The sequence below is a fragment of the Papio anubis genome, chromosome 9, assembly GCF_008728515.1.
Source record: "Papio anubis isolate 15944 chromosome 9, Panubis1.0, whole genome shotgun sequence".
Classification (NCBI taxonomy): domain Eukaryota; kingdom Metazoa; phylum Chordata; class Mammalia; order Primates; family Cercopithecidae; genus Papio; species Papio anubis.
Window position 1 is genome coordinate 101345596 of NC_044984.1, and position 26415 is coordinate 101372010.

General features: G+C 36.9%; 1 protein-coding gene across 2 annotated transcripts in view; it reads right to left on the bottom strand.

Annotated features, from left to right (window-relative positions):
- CRY1 (cryptochrome circadian regulator 1) overlaps nt 1-26415 on the bottom strand; it is a 106509-nt gene that overhangs the window by 33736 nt on the left and 46358 nt on the right. The window lies entirely within an intron of this gene.

A 26415-nucleotide genomic window follows, 5' to 3' on the forward strand; every position in this document is an offset into this window, starting at 1 on the left:
TCATGTTATTCTAAAAGTTGAAATGCCAACCTGTCATCTTATTACCTCTTATTGATATATAAATTACTTTTTCCAAAAACCATACTAATATATATTTTTTAATTACAGCACAAATTACCTAGTATTTTAATGAAATACTGAATAAAATCACTATTTTCATTAAATAAAAGTGACTTAGCAAAAATTTAATTTGTGAACATAAAAATATATAAAGAAGTATCAAAGCAATTAAAGAAATTGGTTTCATTATTTAAACTTGATGAAATACTTTCTACACGAAAATGGCTTTTCATATAGAAAGGAAAACTTGAAAAATCTAGAATATCTGCTACTGGGGGGAAAAAACCAGAAACATCCTATATAATGAATAAGCAAGTGAATAAGAATATCGTGGTAAAGGCCGGGCGCAGTGGCTCAAGCCTGTAATCCCAGCACTTTGGGAGGCCGAGACGGGCGGATCACGAGGTCAGGAGATCGAGACCATCCTGGCTGACACGGTGAAACCCCGTCTCTACTAAAAAAAAAAAAAAAAAAAAAAAGAATATCATGGTAAAAAGGAATCTGAGGGGACAAAAAAAAAAAAAAAAAAAGAATATGAGTACTTTTCTGTAATATTGTAATCATTTAAGAGATTGAAATCATAATGCCCATTTTCAAGTTTCTAATTTATTAAAAAAGAAACTAATAATAAGTAGATGCCAAATTATGTGGTTATTAATTCTCTGAGTGTAGAAAATGCCAGATTAACTTCTAAAAATAAGAAAAGGTTTCATGGAGTTGGGGTGGAGATTATAGCTTTTTTCAGTGAAGTAAGTAGTAACAAGGCTTACACATGACAGACATCTAGGAAAATTCTGGGACAGTACCAGGAGACTGCTTACTTTGCATCTTCTGTTGTGAAGAAATGGAACATTCCCCAAGAGCAAATTTAAAAGAGATATCACCCATGGAAGGTCCAATCTTATTATTTGACTCATGTTAATTTTCATCTAGATTCTGTTCTTTTCAGCTGGACATACCTTATTTCCTATTTTGCTTCTTTTATGTTCTTGATCTTAAGGTTAAGTATTTATCTGTCTTTTCCACAGGCAACACGGTCTTTCAGAATAGTGATTATGTCTTACTTGTGAAGAGGAGTGATTAAGAAGCAGGGAAATGCATATTCTAGAAGTGTACTATCTAATATGGTAACCAAAAGCCACATATAGCCATTTAAATTTAAGTTAGTTAAATTTAAAAATCAGTTGCTTAGTCACACTAGCCACATTTCAAGTCCTCAACAGCCACATGTATCGCTGGTGGCTACCATACTGAACAGTATAGCTACAGAACATTTCCATCATTGCAGAAAGTTCTACTGGACAGATTGTTCTAAAAAGTTGCTTGGTCTAGATCATTTTGTTCTCTTTACCGATTCCGATCCCATCGTTTCACTAAATAAGTCTTGTTGATTTTTTACAACTGTAGTTATTAGTGACATAAGTACACTAATCAGGTCTGACACTTCTTCCTCTTTAGGAGCACCATCTTCCTCTTTAGGAGCACAGCTTGAAGAGTCACAGTGCTATATTTTTATGAGGATGTTAAAGACATCCCACCATTTCACCTTAAGAAATCTCATGGGTTTCCAAGTAGGAGGCAATCCTTTCTATCCCCACATTTATATTTTATCACATCCCTTTTCTGCCTTGGTTTGTAGTCACCTCCCCAACACCTGATGCCCATCTTAACCCACCCACTACCAATGTACAAACACTTCAGGGGAGAAGACTGTTGTTGTTAGATGGATAGTGATATAAAAGCATCGGAGTTTAATAAAATTATCTCCAACTATGAATAATTTATCATGTCTGGTAACAAACGTTTATTGGGAAGCATCTAATTTTATGTATTTGCTTGGCAAGAGGAGTTACTAGACAGAACAAAGATCAAAAAGTTTTTACACAGATCAAAAATTAAGAAGTTGAAAGAACTAGCAATTTTAAGTTTTCTTAAATTGAAACAGTACAAAACTTAAATGTCCTGGAGGGGTAATCTAAGGCAATAATAATCCCCTAATCTCTGTTGCAACATTAGTTTCAAAATCTTCCCCACCAGAAATGAGGAAGAACTGAGAACAGCAAGAGTTCTCCATGTTCAACTTTTTGGTCAAAACGATTCTATGTGGTACAAGAGTTCAATGACAGTAAGATGGGAAAAGAAAATAAACCCAAAGGACATGATTAATTCATAAAATGAAGAATTAAGTATGATTAATAAACTTTTTTTTTTTTTTTTTTTGGAGACAGGATTGTGCTCTGTTGCTAAGGCTGGAATGCAGTGGTGCAATCATGGCTCACTGCAGCCTTGACTTCTCCCACCTAAGCCTCTAGAGCGACTGGGACCACAGACATATGCCACCATGCCCAGCTAATTTTTGTAGTTTTTGTAGAGGTGGGGTCTCCCCACGTTGTCCAAGCTGGTCTTGAACTCCTGGCCTCAAGTCGTCCTCCCACCTCAGCCTCCCGAAGGGCTGGGATTACAGGCATGAACCATCACAGGCCTGGCCTTAATAAACATTATATGAACCAAACAAATGCACAGAATGATATGGACTAAAGTAATGTGGTGCAATGGGAAAAGTTTTGAAACCTAAGAATTTTGTTTTGGTACTTCATGAAACAAAGGACTAAAAGCTGTATTGAAGTATGGTGTTCTTCTTCCACAGATATAATTTACATCTCTCATTTCACATAAAAGTTACATAGATTTAAAAAATAGAAGAACTTAAAAAATAATATAGGTACTTTGTAATAAAATATTTTAAGTAGAAAAGATCTGAGAAGAAAAGCAAAAGAGAAGGCTAAAGTAGAACACACTATGATGCTATTCTTTGTTATAAAGCTTTTAAAACTACTTGCATATATTACTTTGATAAAATAAAATTTACATTGCATGTATCTACTTTTGTTTATATGTGCACAAGAAAATAATTGGAAAAATACTTACCAAGCTATTAATCATACCTCCCCCTTAGGAAGTGGGGGTTTGAGATAGGAATGAGAAAGAGAGAAACAAACACATTTTTTTAACTTCATAAAAAAGTTAAAAATTGATAATTAGCATACATTTCTTCAAAGTAGAAGAAAAATGAGATACGCTATATATGTTTCTGGTTTAACATATGGTGAATATCTTTTCGAGGCAATGGACATACTTCTACAGCACCAATTTTCATAGTTTCATAGTACTCCATTGCACAGACGTCCTATAATTTAACAAGTCTATCAACAAATTACTATCCTTAAATCAATCCTGAAAAGTCCTATCTAGTCTCCTCATCTGTAAAATTGGGACAGTAATAGGACCTGTCTCATAGCATTGTTCGTGAGAATTAAATAAATTAACTATGTGAAGCTCTTAGAATAGTGCCTGACCACAGTAAGTACAATTATATACTATTACTTTTTAGTGTTCTCCTTCCTTTTCACTTCTATTTTTGCTACAATAATTCTAGTTCATATTATCTCTTGCTTGTATTTACTGCAATGCCTTAAAATAGATCTGCCTACTAACAATCTCTCTCCGTTCTAATTCATTTTATACGCAATTCCAAATCTTCATGAGGCACACCTTCCTATACAAAGGTTTTCAGTGACTCATTCCTTATACAATACACAACAAATTATTTTGCTTGGCTACTAACCTAGGGTTCTAGGATGATTTCCTACCTCACACCCCTTTCTCACACCAAATCAAACTTCTCTTTCACCACACATTCAATCTCCTGGCCCTTTCCTTGGCTTGTAGTACCTTTCCCAATTCCCATCCCTTTAAGTTCATATCCCATTAACCTTAAATCTTCCAGCTGAAAGTCACTTCTATATCTTCTGAACCTCTGAGGTGCATGATGTCCTTCAGAGGATGAAAAAATTTTACCTCTATATAATATATACATATACATAAAATAAATAATATATTTTATATATATATAAAATAAAACCCCCTCCTGATGGATTTCAAATTAAGTCAGTCTCTCCCCCTCTCTCTCTTTCTGAGACAGGGTCTTGTTCTGTCGCCCAGGTTGGAGTGCAGTGGCACGATCTCAGCTCACTGCCTCCACCTCCCAGGTTCAGGCAATTCTTGTGCCTCAGCCTCCCAAGTGGCTGGGATTACAGCAGTATGCCACCACACCTGGCTAATTATTTTTGTATTTTTAGTAGAGATAGGGTTTCACCATGTTGGCCAGGCTGGTCTTGAACTCCTGACCTCAGGTGATCCACCTGCCTCAGCCTCACCGAGTGCTGGGATTACAGGCATGAGCCATCAGGCCCTCTAACTACAGTTTTCTTAACCTCTATTTTGGTTTCTATATTTGGCAAATAAATCTCATTACATGCCTTGTATAATTTGTTGAAAAGAGTAGAAACAGGATTAAATGACGTAGTAGGGATGTCTTGTATAACTGCTGAAAGGATTAGAAGCCTCATAAAATCACCTAGTAGAGTCTCTAGTACATGATAGCTATGTATCAAACAGAAGTTGTTATTTTCCCTTGAGAATAATTCCTGTTTTTTTTTTTTTTTTTTTTTTTTAAAGAAACACCCCATGCATTTCTATGTGTAAATACTTGGGCATGACAAAAGAAAACATGAATTAGCTGGATGCCTATACCTGTATATAGAATTACTTTGAACTCATAACTTCATCTGAATGTGACTTTGAACTACGATTTCAAGGAAACCTTTCCCAGTAGCAAGGTCAATGTGACTATGAATATTATAAAACAAAGTACAATGCAATTAAGACTCAACTAATCTCTAAGCATATAATTTTTCCTTGATAATACCTCCAACAGCCCAGGTTCAAAGTATCAACTCAGTGATGGGTGTGATCTCTTTTTAATGCTGAATAAATAATGTTACTTCAAAACGATACAAAATCTAATGCTCAATCCTCTACCCTTAACTGGAAAAAGGATTAGATCTGTTAGAGTTCAGATTCAGTGTGTTCCAAGGAACACACCAAGTTCAACCTTAATGTAATAGAAATGCATGTGCTCTGGGACGCTCAATATTGAATGAATGATTTATTTTTAATATATTCCACTGAAAATACATATGATATCATCTTAATAGGAACATACTTTCATACCTTCTCCAATTTGGCATATATATTATTTTCTTGAACTACACGCATTTGAAGGCTCAGTTAATAATGCTATTAACTACATACAACAGATTGCTTTTTAAGTAGACCAAATGATAGTAAAACTTACTATATTACATCCCTTCATATAACTGTACTGCCTACATAGAAGCACAGTCCTCATATTATTTAATTACAATACTGAATGCACCACTTTAAAATAAATTGAAGAGATACTAGGTGACAAAATATATTTCTTCACTTTAAACATTTTAAGGGTTTTTTTTCCTCCAGAGATCACTATCTATTGCTATTATTTTAAAAATTATATGCAGTAAGCTTCCTTATACCACTTCCAAAAGATGACTTCAGCATGAATCAACAGAAATATTTTCCTAAAGTAGGTCATTGCTATAGCAACCAGTGGACGGTTTAGTATACTCCGTCACAATGACCTACTTTCCAGTCTGTGCTAGAACAGCTTTATATAACTAGAATTTCTAGTTCTGTCTATGAAATAGTCCAAAAAAGGCAATGGTAAGATACAACATAATCCTATTGCTGCTGAAAACAAGGCATTAAGAACTAACATGTATTATACCAGAGTAAAGCCATGTGGTTCTGTATGCTAGTTTGTAAAATATATCTTACACACTCAGCAACAAAAACTACACTTACAGTATCTAAACAAGAACAACTCATTGCTGACCCCAAAGAACTGATGCAAAGAATATAAACTAAAATCACTAAAACTACAAGAAAAACCTTATTATCCACATAAAACAAGAGTTAAATGTAGAAAAAAATTAAAGTTTTGTATACACTATCACAAAGAAAAAAAATGGAGATTCTCAGTCATTAACCAGTCTGTTATATTTTATTAGAGATTTAAAAAATATTACAATTTGTGTCTGTGTAAATTTAATAAAGTTTACATATGCTCTTTTTTCTGGTTTGTAACAAATTTTTAGTGTTTTCATCTAACTTAATTCTATTTAAATTGTCTGGATATTTGTGATACACATTTTCCCTGAAGATAAGAGTTTAACGTTCAATAAAGATGAAATATATCTTTTAAAAGCAAATTTTGCATTTGCCAGACTCTAAAAGCCATAAACCAGTAGACCTGTATCACTTTTTATAACTAATATTTTGCAATGCCCTCTTTTAAATCCTGAAATAAAAGACCTAGATAATATAACATATCCATACACACAATTTTAAAGCATTAATATAATGCTTTAATTGAAACATACAGGAGAAATTAAAGAAAAGTCATTTATATTTTAAAAAGAAATAACATGTACTTCTAGAGGTAAATACATGAGCACGATATAAGGAGACAATGAATTAAAACTCAATGTCCACACCTACATATAGAATCATTTTAAATTTAACAGCTATAAAACAGACTAATACAGTTGTGTTACTAGTGACTCAAACACCATACACCATGAGTGATACTGTCTTTGGTGATGCGATTTTCTTAAATATTGACCAAGACAGTAAAGTTCAGGAAAAAAGCAAAGTACAATATTTCCTTTATTTATATAGGTGATAAATGCATTCCAGGAAAACTCAGTGTATGTTAAAATTGTGTTAAAAAAACCCTACTGTTTATACATAAAGACTTAGTCTCTAGGTTCAGAACACTATGAATAAGTTTTTCACTTACATTAAACATCTGGAAGAACATTTGAAATTTATGTGAAACTCAGAAAAACTATTTTATTTACTTATTTATTTTAGAGATAGGGTCTCATTATGTTGCCCGGGCTGGTCTCAAATTCCTGGAATCAAGTGATCCTCCCATCTCGGTTCCTGAATAGCTGGAACTACGTGCATGCACACTATGGCACCTAGAGACAACTATTTATTTTGAGGGATTACTGTGAGTACTGAAAGAAATCTTCCATTCTTGGCCTCTCCTTACTAATTCCACTAGCACCTTCCTGACACAGTGGCTCATGCCTGTAACCCCAGCACTTTTGGGAGGCCAAGGTGGGTGGATCGCTTGAGCGCAGGAGTTCGAGACCAGCCTGAGCAACATAGGGAGACCTCATCTCCACAAAAAATACAAAAAAAACTAGCCAGGCATGGTGGCGCATGCCTGTAGTCCTAGCTACTTGGGGTGGGCTGAGGCAGGAGGATCAATTGAGCCTGGGAGGTTGAGGCTGCACTGAGCTGGCTGTGATCATGCCATTGCACACTGTACTCCAGCCTGGGCGACAGAGTGAGATCTTGCCTCAAAAAAAAAAAAAAAAAATCAATCATTATGACAAACAAAAATTCCTCTACAAAATTTCTAAAATGCCTTTGAAGGAGTGATACTGTTAATTACTTCTATAATTTCAATCACTGATTTGAGTCATACAAAGATAAATGAGGTTCCAATACTCACAGAGCTTAAAACCTAAAAAAGGAACCTGAATATGTATATTATATACATAAACACTACAGAACTGGCTATGGTAGAATACAACATATAAAATACAAATAGATATCACTAATGTGCTCTGAAAAATCAGGTGGGAGAAATCATTTCTGGATTTTTCTTTCCCTGTTTTGATATGGGGAGCGGCTTAGGCAAAAATTTCAAGGATGTGGTGGTGATGGTAGGCAGTGACCCTGAAGTATCAATACAATAGCTCGAGATAAAGAAGGAGAATTAAAGGCCACTGGACTATAGCCTGCAACTAGGCCTTGTTCACCACTTTCCACTGTCCAATTCCTGACATACAGCAGGAGTTCAATAAATATCTATCTAATGACTAAATAAATTAATGAAAGTAGAAGAAAGTGATTTTAAAGGCTTGATTCAATAGTCAATGAAGAAGGAACATGAATGGGAAATAATATTCTCTGAATGTCTATTGTGCTGGATACTTTACATATATTATATTCCCAACAACTTTACAAGGTATCTCATTTTTAAAATGATGGAATCTGAAACTCACCAAGGACACTTCCAAACCCAGGTAAACAATGAAGCAGAAAATTTAATCTGGATGTCTCTGACTCCAAACCACAGTGCTCTTTGTACTACATAATGCGACTTTCCTACAGAATATGTAATAATCTAAGATGTTTTAGGAAAATTAATTTGACAGCTTTAAGAACATTAACAATGACTAGAATATAGTTTTTGTCCTCAAGCTGAGGAACAGGCGTGTGTATCAATTAAGAAGAATTTAGGATATACCATGGTAACAAATCAGTCAAAACAGGTCTCATGACCAAGTTAGTCCTTGAAAAGGTAGGAAAGCATAATTTTCTTATAGGAAGGGACACTGAATAACAGTGTACAGTAATGATGTCTACCACAATATCTGAGCATTGATATTATGTGCCATGTGATACATTTTATTATGAAGAATGTATTATGGCAGCCCAGAAGAAACTTAACTGTGTGGGGGTGGGGAAGGGGGCAGGGGAAGGCACAAAGAAGAAAAGATTTGAGTAGCGTTTAGAATTAATAGGTGTTGCTTAAGGTGATAAAGCAGAAATGGGCAACCAAAGCAGAAAAAATAGTATGTATTCTTAAATCACAGAAACTCAAAAAGAGCTAGGGGTTGGGGGTACCTGGGGAAGGACTGTAAGTATTATGCTTTCTATACTAAGGATGTATATTCTCTTCAAGACAAACCTTAACATTTAAAACATATTCAAATCAATGTCAAAACAAACCTGTTATCAACTTCTGTTGTTGACAGTACACCGGATTAAGATATCCTAATAGAAATAACTAACAAACTGAGAGACAATAACAACAAAAGAAAAGTTCTTAAAATAATTCACTGGGTTGTCCAAAAAGCAAGAAGACATAATAGGTCACAGGAAGCTAAAGTCAGTTGTAGCCCTGGGGATCTCTGCAGAGCCCTGGGAACTCTGAGCTTCATCTGGGTTGAAGAGGACAGAAGACAAAGCCCAAGGCCCACCCAAAGGAAGCTAATAACAGATTCAATATAAAGCGGGCTTCCAAAAGCTTTAGTAAATAAGGCACAAATCCTTTTTTTTTTTTTTTTTTTGCTTATTATACCCAGACTGCTCTGAAAGATATAAATCTTAAGTCACAGATGAAGACTACAAGGAAACTTATCTGTCTCTAGCCAGTTTGGGTTGAAAGAAAATAAAATCTCTCCCTGAATGGAAAGGAAAAACAAGTAACTTTACAGTAGTGAATACTGGCAAGTACTACCTTAACCACACAATCAGAGTCAACATCACTAGGTCAATCATGTTGATATTACGTTCACTCTGACTTGATGTGATGAGAAAACAATTTCACCTCTGTGGTATTTTCCCCCAAACCCCTAGTTTAATTATAAAAAAAATCAGAGAAACCCAAACTGAGGGCCATTCTACAAAAACATTTGACCAGTACTCAAAACCACAGAGGTCATAACAAATAGAGAAAGCCTGAGAAACTGTTACAGAGGAGACAAAAGAGACATATGACTAGATGCAGTGTGGTATTCCAGATGGGACTGTGGAAAAGACAAACTTAGTGGAAATCTGAATAAAGTCTGGAGTTTAGTTAGTACTATGGTTTCTTTTTCTTTTCTTTCTTTCTTTTTTCTTTTTTGAGATGGAGTTTTGCTCTTGTTGCCCAGGCTAAAGTGCGGTGGCGCGATCTTGGCTCATTGCAACCTCCGCCTCCCAGGTTCAAGCAATTCTCCTGCCTCAGCTTCCCAAGTAGCTGGGACTACAGGCATGCGCGACCATGCCTGGCTAATTCTGTACTTTTAGTAGAGACGGGGTTTTGCTATGTTGGCCAGGCTGGTCTGGAACTCCTGACCTCAGGTGATCCACCTACCTCGGCCTCCCAAAGTGCTGGGATTACAGGCGTGAGCCACCACGCCTGGCCAGTACTATGGTTTCTTAGTTTTAATAAAAGCACCATGGAAATGGAAATGTTAGTATTACAGGAAACAGGATATAGAGCATACAGGAACTCTGTGTATTATCTCTGTGTATTTTCTACAAATCTAAAACTATTCAAAAAAATTTTATTTAAAAAATCCTCCAAGAATGAATCACCTCAACGCAAATTCATGGAACGTCTGTGGTCCCAAACACCTCCAGCCTGACAATGCGTTTTAAGTGGTCACAGGCTTGTTGCGCCCTGAGATAACTGTTACAGGCACACATACACACACACGCACACACACACACGTACGTCACAAATCCTCTCTGTATTCTCAACTTTAAAACTCAGACTTCAGGCCAGGCATGGTGGCTCATGCCTGTAGTCCCAGAGCCCAGGAGTTCTAGACCAGCCTGGGCAACATGGAGAAACCCTGACTAAACTAGTTGGGCATGATGGCATGCACCTGTAATCTCAACTACTTGGGAAGCAAAGGTGGGAGGATGGCTCAAGCCCAAGCGGTCAAAGCTACAGTGAGCCGTGATCACATCTCTGCACTCTAGCCTGCGTGACAGAGCAGGATCAATTTTAAATTGGCATCATTCATATGTTTTGAAATTAGAAAATATTTGAAGACTTGAAATGAAGAAAAACAGCAGAATAAATCCTTAAAAAGTAAAAAGAAGAACATGATAAAGAACAGAAATTAGTGAAAAAAGAACGTAAATTCATAAGAGAAACAGCAAAGCCAAAATGTATTATACAAAGAGACAATAATATAAATGTCTGACAAGAATAATTAAGGAAAAAACGGGAGAGGGAAGAGTAAGAAATGTTAAGAATTTTTTAAAAAGTGGGGACATTATCTCAGATACTGCAGGGATTAAACAGAAATAAACAATTTTATGCAAACAAATTTGAAAACTTAGAAGAAATAAATTCCTTGCTAAAACTGACTCAAGAAATTTAAAACTTACCAAAATGGACTCAAGAGTAATAAAAGAAAAGGAATAGTTCTAAGTCACCAAATAAATTTTAGAGTCCATAGTTTAAAATCTTACAAGAAAAACACAAGAGTCAGTTAACTTTACAGATGAATTCTACCAAATATTCAAGGAATAGATAACTCTAATTTTAAAAAGGATTCTAATTTCATAAAGAGGATAGACAGAAAAGGAATATTCAACTTATTTTATGAGGTTAGATTTACCTTGACACCAAAACCAGACAAAGATAGGATAAAAGAAAAATTACAAACTAATTTCACTCATGAGCATATTATAACAGCAAACCAAATCCTGCAATATACAAAACATATTATATATCATGATCAAGTTGGGCTTATCCTCAGAAAGTTAAACCATTTAATATTTACAAATTGGTTACTGTAATTCACCTCATTGATAGACTAAAGAAGAAAAACTATATAACCAATTGACAAGATGTATAAAGAGTAGCAACAAAATCTCAATTCCCTTTAGCTTCAATAAACCAGAACTAGCAGGTAACATCCCTAATCTGAAAAAGGGTACCCATAAAAATACTTAGGGAAAACATCATATGTAAGTGTGAAATGTTGAAAGCACTTCCTTTAAGATTGGAAAGAAGACAAAGATGCCTGCTACCACTGCTTTCTACTCAATCTGGTAGGCCTAACTGATGTGGTGCAGGTTGAGCATCCCAAATCTGAAATGCTTCAAAATCCAACACATTTTGAGTGCTGACACTGTCAGAGGCATTTGAACCAGAGTGATTCCATCTTAAATAGGGCCTTGGTAAAATAAGGCTGAGACCTGCTGAGCTGTACTTCCAGGAAGTTAGGCATTCTTAGTCATACGGTGAGACAGGAGGTCGGCAGGACTGGTAACACAAGATACAGGTCACAAAGACCCTGCTGATAAAACAGAATGCAGTAAAGAAGCTAGCCAAAACCCACCAAACCAAGATGGAGACCTCTGGTCATCCTCATTACACATTATACACTAATTATAATGCATTAGCATGTTAAGACAGTCCCACTAATGCCATGACAGTTTACAAATGCCAAGACAACATCCAGAAGTTACCCTATATGGTCTAAAAAGAAGAGAAATCTTCACTTCTGGCAACTCTCCACCCCTTTTCCAGAAAACTCATGAATAAGCCACCTCTTGTTTAGCATATAATCAAGAAATAACCATAAGTATACTCAGTCAAGAAACCCATGCTGCTGCTCTGTTTAGGGAGTAGCCATTTTTTGTTTCTCTACTTGTCTAACAAACTCGCTTTCGTTTTACTCTGTGGACTTGTTTCAAATTCTTTCTTAAGTGAGTTCTAAGAACCCTCTCTTAAGGTCTGAATCAGAAGCCCATGTCTGGTAACATGACATCCAAACGAAATGCTCAATGAGTTAGGTTGCTGAACTGGTAAATATAATGCCAATATACAGAAATATGGGGAAAAATCTGAAATCCAAAACACTTCTGGTCCCAGGCATTATGGACAAAGGATACTCAACCTATAATAGAAGAAGAAGAAATAAAAGGTATAAGGATGGGAAAGGAAGAAGCAAAACTATGATTATTTATAGATAGGCAAATAAGTACTATTGATACAGAAAAAAATAAATACACAAATAAGCGTTTCAAAGGATTAAAATAACTTAATTTCTGGCATCAACTAGACTAATATAATCCTTGTAACTTACGCCTCTCTGATCTCAAAAATCACACAGAACTATTTATAGTCTAGAAATTGTATTAGTTCTTGTCTAATTCTAGAAACCACTGCATTGTGACTCTACCAGATTAGGCCAAATAAAGTATAAGATATACTTCTAGGATTTAAAGGATCTACATACAACTAAAATAACATCTGCCTAACATGTGTCCAAATCCCAGATCTATGAATAAAGCTTTTCTGTAGTCTAACAGCCCTATTTCAAATTTCTGTCCTTCAAAAAGATATTAATAATGCTGAAAAATTATTCCAGATTTTTTAAATCTATGACATAGCACATGTAACTATTCAGGTCTGTTTGAAGGTTGGCCAATGGTCAAGATCTTTCTCAAACTGACATTACTGCAAAAATTGAGTCACTTACGCAATCTATCCAGTAATGTATCTATTAACAATTTTTAAGAGCCTATTATGTGTCAGACATTGTTGTGGTTCCTGGGAATAAAGCAGAGAACAAAATTAAGTGCCTGCTATCATGAGGTTTGGATGTTAGATGATAATTATGATGATAATGATGATTACAGCTGCAAACATTTAGAAAGTGTGTATAAGACACTGCTCTAAGTACTTTAAATGTTTATACTCAATAACCCTTTGATACAGGTACTTCTTCCATTTCAAATGAGGAAACTGAAACATAAAGGTTAAGTAATTTTCCCAAGGACACATGAATAATAAAGTGGCAAAGCCTTGATTTTAAACCCAGTCAGCTTGGCTCCAAATTCCAAGCTCCTTGAACCATACAGTATTTCAGTGCTGATAATGTTTATGGAGAAAACTAAAATAGAGTAGAAGGATATTGGGGGGTATAATTTTATGTAAAGTAGTCACAGAAGAATTTATTCATATCCTTCCAGTTATTAAACACCTCCCTTTGAAGACTGCCTCAGACCATCTCCTCCCACAGTCTTCCAATCTCATTTAATTCCATCCTTCAGGTTAATCAGGGCAAAGTCTCACCTGTTTGGTCAGAATAGAACAGGGTTATGCTGCAGTAACAAACAACCTCCCAAATCAGTGGCTTGACAAAAGAGAAGTTTTCATCTTGCTCATGCTGAGTTCACTGCAGTTCCAGCTAGTTATCTTCTAATGGTGACTTTACCATCCCAGCTATTATGACCTTGTGGTTCTATAATTTCAACACAAGGTCTCCTCCACAGCAGGGGAAGAACTGGGAAACATATAGGGGCTTTACATTGCCTTTGTCAAGTACTGCCTCACACAATTCATTGGCCAGAACTAGTTACACAGCCTTGCCAGACTGCAAAGAGAGCTGAGAATTGAAATATTGCATAGCCCAGGTAAGAAAGGTGAATTGGACATTGGCAAACACTACCGTATCATCCTTGACCTCTCTTTCTTTCATAGTCCACATCTAAAACTATGGCAAATCTTAACAGCTCTATGTTCAAAATACATCCAGATTACTTCTATACTTGAACACACCAAATTCAAAATACATCTGATTACTTCTGACTGCCTTTACCTCTACAACTCAGGTTCAATTCTTCATCATTTCTGACCTAGATGATTCCACTGGTCTTCTATCTGATCTCACTACTTCCATACTTGTCCTCACTGCCATCCAGTCCAGTCTTCACCCAGATGCCAAGTGGTCATGTCATCTCTATGAACAAAGTCTCCAACTGCAATGACTTCCCAGCCCATTCAAAGTTGGTGGAGTGTTTTTTTTTTTTTTTTTTTTAAGTCCTTAAAATGGCCTTCTAGGTCCTACAGAATGAACCAGGGCAACCAATACACTATGACTCCATCTTTCTTACTACTCTCCCCATCACTCACTCTGTTCCAACCACACATCCTCCTTGGGATCCTGTGAGCACGCCAGAAATGCTCCTACTTCAGTACCTTTGCACAGGATGTTCTTTCCATCCAGAATACATTTCCCGCATACATCCACAGGTTCAATTCTTCTCTTTCTTTAGGTAATTGCTCAAAGGTCATCTCTGAAGTGAGGCTCTCTCTGACCACTCTATCTAAAATAGACCTCTCCCCACTTCTGGCCCCTAGCATTCCTGAGCCCCCTTCCTTGCTATGTTTTTCTCTTTAAAATACTATATATTTTATTTACTTGTTAATGACCTGTATCCCAACCCCACTCAGATGTAAACTCCATGCAAGTAAGGTTTTTGTCTCTTTTATTCACTACATTCAATAAATATATATAGTTTTAATGAATGAAGATGACGTGAGCAGAAAGACACCTAAGGGGGTAAATGACCTATACAGAGAAAACAGAACATCACAGAGGGAATAAAGGCCCAGACACATGGGACCTCGTGCCTGTTTGAGGAGCAAAAAATAGGCCAATATGCTTGGACATCAAATAGTTAAGGGGAAAGAATAGTAAGAAAATGGTAATCCCAGCACTTTGGGGTCCAAGGCAGGTGGATCACCTGAGTTCAGGAGTTCGAGACCAGCCTGGCCAACATGTTGAAATCCCGTCTTTACTGAAAATACAAAAATTAGCCAGGCATGGTGGTGCACGCCTGTAATCCCAGCTATTCGAGAGGCTGAGGCAGAAGAATGGCTTGAACCTGGGAGGTGGAGGTTGCAGTAAGCCGAGATCACACCACTGCACTCCAGTGTGGGAAGCAAGAGTGAAACTCCATCTCAAAAAAAAAAAAAAAAAAGGAAAAATGATGTTCAGGTTCTACTGGGAGTCAATCACATGTGTCCATGTTAATTATGGTAGACTCTTCAGTTTTTACTCTGAGTGAGTTGGGAACTCATTGAAAGGTTCTGAACAGAAGTTGGAACATAATATAAATTTGTTTTTTATAAATTATTTAATTTACTTATTTTAGAGAAAGAGTCTCACTCTGTTGCCCAGGCTAAAGTGCAGTGGCATGATCATAGCTCACTGCAGCCTCAAATTCCTAGGCTTAAGTGATCCTCCCTCCTCAGCCTCCCAAGTAGCTGGGACTACAGGCACATACTAGCACACCTGGCTAACTTTTTAATTTTTTGTAGCTATGGGGTCTCACTATTTTGCCAAGGCTGGATTCGAACTCCCGATCTCAAGCAATCCTTCTGCTTTGACCTCCCAAAGCATTAGGATTACAAGTGTGAGCCACCACAGCTGGCCCTGAATTTGACTTTAAAAGGATCACTTGGGCTGCTGAGTAGAAAATAAGTACCAGACAAAAAAAGGGCAGGCACAGGAAAATCACTTAGAGGTTACTACTTCTTTATAAGAGAGACGATGATGACATGGATAAAAGTGGTAATGGTGAAAATGATAAGAGAGTGGAAATCTGAATAGAAATTCAAGAGCTAATATAGCAAAGGAAATGAGATGCTAAGTCTGGAGTTCATGGTAGAGGGCTGAATTTGAGATATAAAACTGGGGATCATCGGCACATATGTAGTAGTCTTAAGACTAGATGAAGGAAAAGAAGGGCTGACAGAAAGCAGCAGGTTCACTTTGAATAAAGAGAAGGAATGATAGAGAAGGCTGAAGAGAGAGCAGAAAAGAGGAAAGATGAAATAAAGTCTATAGAGGCAGTGGCAAAGGATAGATGTATGTATTCTTAGAAGGAAAGACAGATGGACTGACATATAAAAGAAATGGAGGAAGGAAGAACAGCTAAATGGGATAGAGAAGCAAAGATACAAGACAGAGAGAAGCAAGGGCATGTGGGACAGCAAAACAAAGACTAATGGAATATAAAAGCGAGAATGGATAAAGATAGATGGAAAATGGGAAGAGGGTCAAAAAGAAGGAAACAAGAACAATGTGAGTGAAATGATAGAATAGGAAGTCCTGGACTCTCATCCACAGACATACTGATTCAACAGCAATACACAGATCAATTCCCTTTGTGAGAAACAAACAAACTAGTTGAGAAGCTCCTGCACATTGGGAGAATGTGAAACTAGCCACACTGAAACTAGCAGGAGACACCCTCCCATCATAATCTCCACTCCTGGCACAGAGCCATATGATTGAGACGAAACTCTCAGCTCCTAGGTTTTCCTTGAGGAAGATACATCCAACATTCCATCCCTCCCAGGTGCTGCCCAAGGGACTAGTATCTATATCACTTATCTCAGAGTGCTAACATGATCTGGCATATTCTAGACTCCTGGGGGCCACTGAGAATAAAAAAGTGGTTTGAACTAGCACGCAAATACTCGCCACAACCCCCCATCACAGCCTACAGCAGAGTGAGTAGATACAAAACTTTAGCTTCCCCCTTCTCCCTGAGGAGGGAAAGAGTTGGATCACACATCCAACATCCCAACTTTGAAGGGCTACCTGAGGGATTGGCTTCTGCCTCACCTCTCTCAGAGTGCTGTCAGGACCTGATAATACTCTAGACATACTGGGGCCATCAAGAACCAAGATGACAGTTTAAATTAGCACAAAGGTATGAGAGGTCCACAGAATTCTAGTCATATTGAATGGTAGAAGTTTTCTTCTATATGAGGCTAATCCACAAAAACTAGAAGAGATAGTACCTTTTTTCTAATGCGTAGCTAGCTACACAAAAAGTCAAGGAAAATAAAGAAATAAGCAAACACAATTCAAATAAAGAAATAAGATAGGCTGGGCGCAGTGGCTTACACCTGTAATCCCAGCACTTTGGAAGACCAGGGCAGGTGGTTCATGAGGTCAGGAGATCGAGATCATCCTGGCCAACATGGTGAAACCCCATCTCTAACAAAAATACAAAAATTAGTTGGGTGTGGTGGCGGGTGCCTGTCGTCCCAGCTACTCGGGAGGCTGAGGCAGAAGAATCGCTTTAACCCAGGAGGCAGAACTTGCAGTGATCCGAGATCATGCCACTGCACTCCAGTCTGGGTGACAGAGCGAGACTCCATCTTAAAACAAAAACAAAAACAAGATAAACTCTCAAAACCAATCCTAATGAAATAGAGATATATAAATTACCTGACAGATAATTTAAAACACCATCATGAAAATGCTCAATGAGCTCAGGAGAACAATTCATGAACAAGGTGAGTATTTCAACAGAGACAGAAAATTAGAAAAAAAAAAAACAAACAGAAATCTTGGAGATGAAGAATACAATAACTAAACTGAAAAATTCAATAGAGGGGTTGAACAGCAGACTACAGCAAGCAGAAGAAACAATCAACAAACTCACAGAGAAGTAATTTGAAATTACCTAGTCAAAGGAACTAAAAGATAAAAGAACAGAAGAGTGAAGAACACTTAAGAAACTTATGGGACACCATCAAGTGGACCAATATATGAATAATGGGAGTTTCAGAAGGAGGAGACAAAGGAAGGACAAGAAAACTTATTCAAAGAATAGCTGACTCCCCAAATCTGGAAAAGGAAATGGACATCCAGCTCCAAGAAGTCCAAAAGACCCTAAATAGTTGAACTGAAAAAAATCCAAGAGACATGCTATAACCAAATTGTCAAAAGTCAAAGACAAAGAGAGAATTCTGTAAGGAACATGAGAAAAGTAACCTGTCACATATAAAAGAACCCCCGTAAGACTATCAGCAGACATTTTGCAAGCCAGAAGAAAATGAGAATATACTGCACATAGAGTGTTGCACAAAAAACTCTGCAAACCAAGAATACCATATGTGGCAAAAAAGTCCTTCAAAGATAAAGGAGAGATGCTTTTCCAGACCAAAAAAAGGCTGAGAGAGTTTATCACCCGAGGGAGTTTGTCTAGACCTGTCTGACAGGAAAAGGAGTTCCTCAACTTGAAAGGAAGTGAAATAACACAATAACCTAAGAATGTATTTAAAGGTAAATATATGGACAAATACAGAATACTATAACTGTAATGGTGCTGGCTAAATGATTTCTAATTGTAGCATAAAAATTAAAAGACAGGGCCAGGCGTTGCTTATGCTTGTAATCCCAGTACTTTGAGAGGCTGAGGGAGGTGGATCACCTGAGGTTGGAAGTTCGAGACCAGCCTGACCAACATGGTCTCGAGAACCAACATGGAGAAACCCAATCTCTACTAAAAATACTAAATTATCCAGGTGTGGTGGCTCACACCTGTAATCCCAGCTACTCGGGAGGCTGAGGCAGGAGAATCACTTGAACCTGGGAGGCAGAGGTTGCGGTGAGACGAGATTGCGCCATTGCACTCCAGCCTGGGCAACAAGAGTGAAACTCTGTCTCAGAAAAAAAAAAAAAAGGTTAAAAGACCAAAGGACTTCAAATAACTACAACTAAAAAAGATGTTAACAAATACGCAACAGAAATAGACTATGACACCAATAACATAAAGTGTGTGAGAGGGACAGTCAAAGTGCAGTGTTTTGTGACTGAAGTTGTTTCTAGCTTAAACTAGGCTGTTATAATAAGATTATTTTATGTAAGCTCCATGGTAACCACAAAAAAAAAAAAAACCACCTATAGAAGTTACACACACACACAGACACACACACACGAGAAAGGAATTAAGGCATTACAACACAAAAAATCATCAAAACACAAAGGAAGACAGCAAAAGGGTAATAAACAAGGGGCAGAAGAACTACAAGGCAAACAGAAAGCAAATGGCAAGAGTAAATCCTTCCCTATCAATAATTACTTTAAATTTAAATGGATAAAAATCTCCAGTCAAAAAATATTGAGGGCTGAATAGGGTTAAATTTTTCTTTTTTTTTTTTTGAGACGGAGTCTCGCTCTGTCGCCCAGGCTGGAGTGCAGTGGCCGGATCTCAGCTCACTGCAAGCTCTGCCTCCTGGGTTTACGCCATTCTCCTGCCTCAGCCTCCTGAGTAGCTGGGATTACAGGCACCCACCACCTCACCCGGCTAGTTTTTTGTATTTTTTAGTAGAGACGGGGTTTCACCGGGTTAGCCAGGATGGTCTCGATCTCCTGACCTCGTGATCCGCCCGTCTCGGCCTCCCAAAGTGCTGGGATTACAGGCTTGAGCCATCACGCCCGGCCAGGGTTAAATTTTTAAAAGATCCAACTATATGTAATCCACAAGAGATTCACTTTAGATTTAAGGGCGTGTATAGGCTGAAAGTGAAGGTATGAAAAAATGTTTCAATACAAATGGTGACCAAAGAGATTAGGGGTGACATTACTTATATGAGACGAAATAGACTTTAAGTCAACTGTCACAATAGACAAAGAAGGACAATTTACAATGACAAAAGGATTGATTTGCTAGGGAGATACATTATAAATATGTATGTACCCAACATTTTATATATATATATATATATATACACACATATATATATATACACACACACACCTAAATATATAAAGAGCACCTAAATATATAAAGCAAACCTTGATCGGCTGGGCATGGTGGCTCAAGCCTGTAATCCCAGCACTTTGGGAGGCTGAGGCGGGCGGATCATGAGGTCAAGAGATCCAAACCATTCTGGCCAACATGGTAGAACCCGTTATTACTAAAAATCCAAAAATTAGCTGGGTGTGGTGGCGCACGCCTGTAATCCCAGCTACTCTGGTGAGGCTGAGGCAGGAGAATTACCTGAATCCAGGAGGCAGAGGTTGCAGGAAAAAAAAAAAAAAAAGCAAACATCGACAGAACTGAATGGAAAAGTACAGAGCAATATAATGAGCAATATAATAAAGGAAGATACTTCGATACCCCACTTTGAATAATGGACAACCAGACAGAAAATGAACAAAGAAATTGCAGACTTGAACAACACTATAGACCAAATGGACCTAACAGACATACAGAAAATTCCATCGAATAACAGCAGAATATACAAAAATGATCTCAAATGTAAACATAACATTCTCTAGGATAGATCACATGTTCGGTCACAAAACAATTCTTAACAAATTTAAGAAGATTAAAACTATACTACATATCTTTTCTGATGACAATAGGATGAAACAAGAAATCAACTGCAGAAAGAAAACAAGAAAATTCACAAATACGTAGAAAATAAACCACACACTTTTGGTCAAAGGAGAAATCAGAAACTATCTTGAGACAAAAGAAAGCAAAACACAGCATGTCAAACTTATGGGACAACACCAAGAAACTAGAAAAAGAAGAACAAACTCAGTATAAAGTTGACAGAAGGGAGAAAATAATAAAGATTAAAACAGAAATGAAATAGAGATTTAAAAAAAATAGAAAAAATAAACTATACGTTGGTATACTGAAAAGATAAACAAATCGACACACTTTTAGTTAGGCTAAGAATAAAAGAGAAAAGATTCAAATAAATAAAATCAGAAACGAAAGTGGAGACATTGCAACCAATGCCACAGAAATAAAAAGGCTCATAGGAGACAACTGTAAACAATTATACATCAACGAAGTAGGTAACTTAGAACAAACTGATAAATTCCTAAAATCACACAGCCTAACAAGACTGAATCATGAAGAAATAGAAAGTCTAAACAGGCTTACAACTAGTAAGAAAACTGAATCAGTAATCAAAAACCTCCCAACAAAGAAAAGCAGATGGTTTTACTGGTGAATTCTACTAAACATTTAAAGAAGAATTATAGCCAATCCCTCTCAAACTCTTCCAAAACACTGAAGAGGACAGAATATTTACAAAATTATTTCTTATGGGCCAGCATTACCTTAGTACCAAAGCCAGATAAAGATACCACACACAAAAAAAATCAAAAAAACTACATGCCAATATTCTTAACAAACAGATGTGAAAGTCTTAACAAAATACTGGCAAAACAAATTCAAGAACACATTAAAAGGATCATATACCATAATCAAGTGGAGTTTACCTCTGGAATGCAAGGATGATTTACAAAAATTAATTGATGCAATACATGACATTAACAGAATGAAGGATAAAAAATCACATGATCATCTCTACAGATGCAGAAAAAAAGTCTGATAAAATTTAACACATTTTCATTATAAAAACCTTCAACAAACTAAGAAAAGAGGAAAATTACCTCCACATAATAAAGACCATAATATGAAAAGCCCACAGCTAATACTCTACTTGATGTTGAAAAACTGAAAGCTACCTAAAGTGATCTACAGAATCAATGCAATCCCTATCAAAATCCCAGTGAGCAAGGATTCCAAATTGCCAAAACAATCTTAAAAAGGAAGAAAGCTGGAGACATCACACTTCTTGATTTCAAAATGCATGACAAAGCTACAGTAAATAAAACAGCATGGCATAAAGACAGACATACAGATCAACTGAACAGTACAGAGTCCAGAAACAAATCCAAACATAAACGGTCACCTGATCTTCAGGGCCAAGAATACACAACATGGAAAGGATAGTCTCTCTGACAAACGGTGTTGAGAAAACAACATACAAATAAAAAATAATAAAGGCCAGGCACAGTGGCTCACTCCTGTAATCCCAGCACTTTGGGAGGCCAAGGCGGGAGGATCACCTGAGGTAGGGAGTTCAAGACCAGCCTGACCAACATGGAGAAACCACATCTCTACTAAAAATACAAAATTAGCTGGGTGTGGTGGCACATGCCTGTAATCCCAGCTACTCGGGAAGGCTGAGGCAGGAGAATCACTTGAACCTGAGAGGCGGAGGTTGCAGTGAGCCGAGATCATGCCATTGTACTCCAGACTGGGCAACAAGAGCAAAACTCCATCTCAAAAAAAATAAAAATAAAAATAAAAATAAAATAAAATAAAAGAAGGCCTTCATCTTACACTATACACAAGAATCAGCTCAACATGGATTAAGACTTAAATGTAACGCCTGAAACTGTCAAACTCCTACAAGAAAACAGAGGAAAAGCTTTGTGACATTGGGTCTTGGCAATGCTTTCATCGATACAACTCCAAAGGAACTGGCAACATAAAAGGAAAAATAGATGACATCAAACTAAAACCTTCTGCACAGCAAAGGAAACTATGAACAGAGAGAAATGGTTGCCTATGGAATGGAAGAAAATATTTGCAAACCATTTATCTGATAAGGAGTAAATTTCTAAAATATGTAAGGAACTCCTGTAACTCAATAGCAGAAAACAACCCATTAAAAAATGGGCTATGCATTTGAACAGGGATTTTTCTAAAGGAAACAAACCAACGGCCAACAGGTATATAAAATGATGTTCACATCACAAATCATTAGAGAAATGCAAATCAAAACCACAATGAGATATCACCTTATACCTACTAGCTATTATCAAAAAAAAAAAAAAAAAGAAAGAAAGAAAAAGGCAATGTGTTGGCAAGGATATGGAGAAACTGGAACCCTAATATAATGTTAGTGGTGCTGTAAAATGGTGTGATCCCTATAGAAAAAAGCACAGAGGTTCCTAAAAAAATTTGGAATAGAACTACCATATGATTTAGCCACTCAACTCCAGGTTTTTATCCAAAAGAACTAAACTAAGGATTCCAAAGCAATATTAACACTCCCAAGTTCACTGCAGCACTATTCAAAATAGCCACAAGGTGGAATGAATCCATTCACAAAAGAATGGATAAAGAAAATACTATACATACGTACATACATAAACACAAACACATATATACATACATACACACAAATATAAAATATACACACAATGGAATATTATTCGGCTATTAAAAAGAAGCAATCCTTCAATATGTGACAACATGGATGAACCTTGACGACATTGTGCTAAGTGAAATAAGCTAGTGAAAAAAGGACTAATACTGCATGATTCCATTTATATGAGGTATATGAAATTGTCAAACTCATAGAGCAGAGAATGCATAGAATGGTGGCTATCTGGTGCTAATAGGAAAGGAGAAACAGGAAATTGCTAATTGACAGGTATAAAGTGTCAGTTATGAGAGATGAATACTTCTTTTCTTTTTTTTTTTTTTTGGTTTGTTTTTTTGAGACAAGAGTCTCACTCTGTTACCCAGGCTGCAGTGCAGTGGCACAATCTCAGCTCACTGCAGCCTCCACCTCCCAGGCTCAAGCAATTCTCCTGCCTCAGCCTCCTGAGTAACTGGGATTACAGGTGTGCACCACCACACCTGGCTAAGTTTTTTTTTTTTTGAAATGGAGTCTTTGCTCTGTCACCCAGGCTAGAGTGCACTGGCACAATGCAATCTCTGCCTCCTGGTTCAAGTGATTCCTCTGCCCCAGCCTCTTGAGTAGCTGGGACTATAGGCATACACCACCACACCTGGCTAATTTTTGTATTTTTAGTAGAGATGGAGTTTCACCATATTGGCCAGGCTGGTCTCAAACTCCTGACCTCATGATCCACCCCCCTCGGCCTCCCAAAGTGCTGAAATTACAGGCGTGAGCCACTGTGCCCAGCCAAAAGATGAATACTTCCTAAAAATCTATTGTACACCTTTGTGACTATAGTTAATAATGTATCTTACACTTGAAAATCTTTCAGCGGGGTAGATCTCAAGTATTCCTACTGTAATAAAATATATTACCAAACCAAAATTTTAGAATCCTAAATCTGACATGATATTCTGTAACAAAAAAGGTCAATTACTAATAAGTGAGTTATGAACCTGTCATAAACCTCAAATATACTGCATATACACTTGATTTCATCTTTGAAAGTGAGAAATATCTCTTGACTTTATGGATGCTATATAACGTTTCTTTTAAGGAAAAAAAAAAAGAGATGGGATCTTGCTATGTTGACCAGGCTGGTCTTGAACTCCCAGCCTCAAGTGATCTTCCTGCCTCAACCTCCCAAGTGCTGGGATTACAGGCATAAGCCACTGCATCCGGCCTATGGAAGCTATACAACTATATGACAGAAACTGTTCTACACTTACAGAGAGAAATGTAAGAGGTGAAGCTAAGAATTTATTAGATAACATGTAGAACTGCCTATTCTGAGGTACCTTCTTTCATTTATACAGCCAACATTTGGGCATTTACTTAGGATACCAAAAAAAAAAAAAAATCAAAAATTCTACTCCTTAGAATCGCCATTTAATGATATTAAAATATGCAAATTTATTTGTTATATTAATTAATGCACCATATCATTGATGTCCCCAATGTTAAAGGACATAAAAAAGGAAAGCAATTATACTAGGGAAGATCTCTAAGGTTTTATAATAGAAAGATGGTAACTAATCTGGGTCTTTTTATATCTATCATGGCACTTTGTGAGAGCAGCTTAAGTTTGTCTTTACTTGAAGTATTTTTTAACTTCTGAGGTTGACTTACACTAGCATAAGGCTATGTAATTTATGCCTTCCTAATCTCTAAATCACATAACAGTATTTGAAATCCAGGACTTTTACTATTCCATGTGTATTTTTAGAAGCTGCTGCAACATAACACTATAGGCCAAAAATCATGTATAAAATCTACTTCTAGGTTTTACAGGATTAATATGGAACTAAATGAAATATGTTCAACATGTTTACAAAAGCAAATGGCAGAGCTATATATGCTGGTTTTCTGATATTCCTATTTTTATGTTAGATGAATTCAAGATTTTCAGACGGTTTTATAGAGGTAGAACTATGGCGTAGAGGTGGGGAAGAGTATCAGGAAAAGAAAAATAAGGCTGTAAAAGTTGAATACAGCACCCAGATTTTGGTTTTTAATTATTATTCCCTAACAAGAATAACCAGGACTCAACAGAGCAGTGGCTGATTCCAGGGCTGGGGAAAGGAAAACAGATGAACTGGAGCATTTCATAGTGTCAGAAAAAAGTGCTCAAGAAAAATAGGATTGGTGCATGTCAAACAACAGGATGGGTGCCAACACTGGAACAATTTAAATGAAATAAACAGTAATAGCAGTAGATTATGACCCAAAGAGTAAAAAAGATATACTGACGAGTCTGTACTTTTATAAATGAATGACTGAATACACCAATGAGGGAGAAGGAACAATTCTTCATCACAGAAGAATTCCAACTAATAAATATAGGATGAATGAAGCGAATAGAAAAATCATCAGAATAGAACATAATACAGGCAAGATCTACCATTGAATATGAAAATTAATGGCTGAATGTTTAAGGAGACACAGAATATTTACATAGTCTCAAAGTATCTCTCCCAAAATATTAATTACAGAAGAAAAATAGTAATTTTACAGCAGAGAAACCTGGCAGACACAAACTGAAACACGTAATCAAGGTTAGTATCATTTGTAACAAGACATACCGATACCACATATCCCCTGATATTTTTTAAAAAGGCACAATACCTCTGTGGCATTTTTCCCCAAAAATGCATAATCTTAATATAACTATGAGAAAATACCAAACAAAATCAAATTGAGGAGCATTCTACAAAATACTTGACCAGGTAATGAGATACTGGATCTGAGTAAGATGGTAAACTAGAAGCCTCTAGCACTCATTGCCCTCACACAGACAGACAGAACAACAAATAAACAAATGTATTTTGAAGACAATAGCTAAGGGAGAACACTGGGGTACATCACAGGAACAACAGAAACCCTGGTGAGTACAGAAACTTAGGATGGCCATACGGAGAATGGAAGGAAATGCCGAGTCTCCACCACCCCATTCTCCAAATGGGATCAGTTGAAAGCCAGGAGGAACTTCTCCTCATGGTGAGGAGATAAGCAAGAGGATCCCAGCAACCTCCATCAACACCTTGGACATGTAGAGATCTTACCTCACAGGTACAAAGTCCAGCTGATGGAATTACCTGGAGTCCATGTAACTGTGCTCACCCTAGAGAAAAAGCAAACACTAGGCTCCACACCCTGCGGCTACTACACTATTGCCATCGTAGAATTGGAACTATGGCTGGAGGATGTCTTGCTCTGGGGGTGAGTAG